This window comes from Musca domestica, unplaced genomic scaffold (genome assembly GCF_030504385.1).
Source record: "Musca domestica strain aabys unplaced genomic scaffold, Musca_domestica.polishedcontigs.V.1.1 1, whole genome shotgun sequence".
Classification (NCBI taxonomy): Eukaryota; Metazoa; Arthropoda; class Insecta; order Diptera; family Muscidae; genus Musca; species Musca domestica.
In genome coordinates, this window is record NW_026712114.1 from 52,274,249 (window position 1) to 52,278,060 (window position 3,812).

At 32.9% G+C, this 3,812-nt stretch overlaps 1 long non-coding RNA gene across 1 annotated transcript; it reads right to left on the bottom strand.

Annotated features, from left to right (window-relative positions):
• Positions 1-2,002: 2,002 nt before the first annotated feature.
• LOC109613936 (uncharacterized) lies at positions 2,003-3,405 on the bottom strand. The gene is made up of 3 exons (XR_002195282.2): positions 3,090-3,405; positions 2,726-3,045; positions 2,003-2,672 (listed from the first exon to the last, which is right to left on the bottom strand). It is a non-coding gene; the product is annotated as an uncharacterized LOC109613936 (long non-coding RNA).
• Positions 3,406-3,812: the final 407 nt, after the last annotated feature.

The window sequence follows — 3,812 nt, forward strand, 5'->3', positions numbered from 1 at the left end:
AAAAATGCTGATGGCAATAATACAATAATAGATATGCCTGAGAATATTGTTGCATATTCATGAAGAGTTGATGCAGTAGATATATATATATATTCGTTGTAGAAATGAAAAACAAAATTGGCAAAATGATTATAAATAAGACATAAAGTTATCTCACAGAATCTCAAGGATATAATATGCCTTCTAATTTATTGCCTGTTATTTGGAGATAGTGCATGTTGTCTTTTGGGAAAGCATTAGAATAATGTAATGTAAAGTAATCGTAAATCTCACATAGCGGAAAATAATTCAAGTAAGCAAAGGCTATAGCCGTGCGTGGCCGACCATACCCTACAACACTACAATATGTTAGAAGCCCCCTTATGTCTAAATCCATTTTGTTGGATTTCGCTTTTGAGATTTTGTCAGGGAGCACTGCCCAGATATTATTATTATTAGCTTTTCGACCAGGGACATTTGCCCAATATTTACGAACTCCGTGGTGTTGTTAGCTGTTGTAGTCCATTTTACAGCTAAATGTAATCCAATGGTCAAGCAAAATGCTAGAATTCTTCCATGTCCTTAACTCTCTTCTAAGGTATGTCGATTGGTTTCAATTGTGTGTTTGGGATTTTTTTTTCTGTTTTTGGTTCATTTGAACCCCTAAATAGTTTGCGATCTTCTCCAAAAGCAAGGGGTCCCTCTGTATCTCTAAATTTAGACTCATCTATATGATTTGCTCGTCTACAATATTTGGCTACATTCGTCAACGAAATCAGCATAAAAAAGCGAGAAGTTCGCCTTTTGTGTATTTTGGATTTCGCTTGTAAATTATTTTCAGCCTTTCAGTGGAATGGAATGGTATTTTTTCACACAAAAGTAGTGGTCCATTCTACCCGCTGTCCTAAACTCTAACTTCATGCGAGATTTCGTTGTCTTTGGTTTCTATTTTGACCTTTATAATGGCTGCAAATTCAGAAACATTTTTAATTTTGGTCCATTTCAACGATCGAATTATAATTGTGATCTGTATATAATAACCCCAACCTGTGTTGTAAGGTGAAAAATATTACACTTCGATATTAAAAGTCAAATTACAAAAAAAAAAAAAAAAAAAAAAAAAAAAAAAAAAAACACCCCTTTTCTTTGTTTATACATATTGTATTTCGCTATATATATCCGATATATTTACTATCGGCATCTACGTAGCGGTCAGAATTGAAATTTTCCTTATTTGTGATTTCGCCGGGATTAAAAATATTCGCGGTTTACTGGGAAAGTTGACTTTAATTTAACACAAATGGTATGGTCTATTTCAACCCCTAAATAGTATGTGATCATCTACAAAAGCATTCTAAATTTCGTTAAGATCGGGCAATAATTGCGACCTGTAGGGTGATTACAAATTAACATGGACAGACGGACATACTTAGCTAGATCGACTCAACTCGACGAGATAGGAATATCCATATATACTTTCCTATGTGAGAAACCCATATTTCGAGGTGTTACATATTTTTTGGCCCAACACATTGTTGTAGGATATAAAAATTCTCGTTATTCTTGGTACGTCTTCTCGACGTTAAAACAAAAAAACATTTTTTATATGAAATTCTATGTGGAAAAGTTCAAGAATAGCTTTTCGAATGGTAAAATTTAAAGTTCTTATTGGAAAACTCCAATGGCTGCGACAATTTGCATCAATTCGGAATGGTCTAATGGTAGAAAAGGAAAAAATCGAAAAAATACGCATAAAAATGGGCCATTAAAAATGTGAATAGTTTTGTCACATTTTGTCACATATGTATATTCATTTTTTTTTTAATTTTTGTTTATTTTGAATTAATTTTTTGACTTTTAATGTTGAATTGTACATTTTGTAATACGTTTATTTTTTAACTCATATTAGAAAAATGAAACAAACAAAAAATGGTCCTGAATCTGGAATGCTAAAATACTATTCGATTGGAAATTTATCACAAAGCATCAAAAATCTCAATAACTTCAGGCGCTGAAATATATAAAACCGAAAACCGATGTAGCCAGGCAAATTTAAAAAATTTTACTTTTTCGGCCAGGAAATGGTCAATATTTTGTGATCATAAAAGATAAGTTAAGTTGCGCTCATTCATGAGGTGGACATAACTAAATGCTTGATTTCTAAAAGTTACGAATTCAAAATTACAGCCCATTTGATTGAAAAACGTTCATATATGCACGTGCAAATATACACATATTTTATAGATTTGTTTAGGTCAAAGAATTTAAAATAGAAATATTCCAGAAAGTGTTTATTTCTATTCAGAAATTTCTACCGATTCGGTGAATAGCTGTATTTTGAAAGGCTTCACAACTAAATTCTTCCCCAGCATTATCCACGCCGTTGAGTAAGAAAGGCCCAACTGCTGCCAACTGGGCGATACAGCTGCGCTGTTTTCTTCAGTTCATACTCTACGGAAGCGAATAACCACTTTATTTGATCGATTAAACTGACCATAATAAGGAATAAAATTCAATGATTTGCAAGCGTTGTTCTTTCGTAAGACAATTCACGCCTTAAGTATAGACCAAAATGAAGGCGTTGAAACAAAAAGAGTGCTGGAAAAATAGATAATAGAAAACAATCGCCCTTTACATTCTCCAAGTTGACTGGTCACTCCAATCTGTTCCAAATTAGATCACGAGAGGTATGTCTAGAAAAGGAAGAAAAGTTTTAATTTGTTGGTATTTTCTATCAACCACCCACAATTAATATTGCAAAGTGTAGTCATATGGAGTTGTATGCTATTGACTAATATTCCCCTCACTTTGGTAATTAACATCGTCGTATTAATCGCTTCCTATTTTTACAAGTTTAGTTTTACTTCTTGGTGTTAATTTCACACTCCTTCTCAACTCCTCCACACGGCAGCAATTTTCCCAGAAATTTAAGACTGTTCTCGAATATCCAAACGAGATACTCAGATGCCTACCGGTTTTTGCAAGTTTGCGAATATTTCCGGTTTTGCTGTTTGTATTTGTGGCAGCACACATTAATGACTCGGCAAAAATTCCTCAAGGATTTTGCTAATTAATTAATAAACTTATGTATCGTAGCATTTCCTACTCACATGATATATTTTCCGAGGCACATTGATTTATTTAAAGCATTCTATTTAGCGTGGGCGCACCATCTCTCTCTCTCTCTTTCTCACCCACCATCGCTTGTGCATCGCAGCTATGTAGATTTTGTGGTGAATAATTTAAATGCCTTGAAATTAGTTTAAATTTGACTTTGGGGAATATTTGGCGGAAATTAATTGTCATAATTTAAAGTTTTTTTTTTTGTTGTCCAATATTCGAAAACATTGATCAAACCATGAGTGGAGGAGGGGAAGATATAAGGATGAGAAGAGAATATTGTTACTATAACATCCGGTTTTAAATATTTTTAATTTTATTTTACAAGCACTTATGACAGTTTATTGGGGGTTTGAAAGTAAAAACTAAGCAGTGTCACACTTAATTCCCTTTAAGGATTAAATAGGCAGTTGTTTGTCAACAGACCTCAACTTAAAGACATGGTACGCAATATTTTAAACATTAATAACTAAAGATTAAGCGTGAAAAAGCGAAAATAGAAAACGCTTTCAATATTTTCTATGTTTACATCGGGAGATTTACTTAATTGAAGCAGAAAACTTAATTGTCACCTTTATATTGGCAATTTTTACCACCACAAATTTTAAAAATATTTTTAAAGCGAAGGAAATTTTGCGCACTGTAATATTTGTATCTGTCTGGGTATTGATAAACATTGGAAATAACCCTTTCAACCCTCAAACGTATTAACA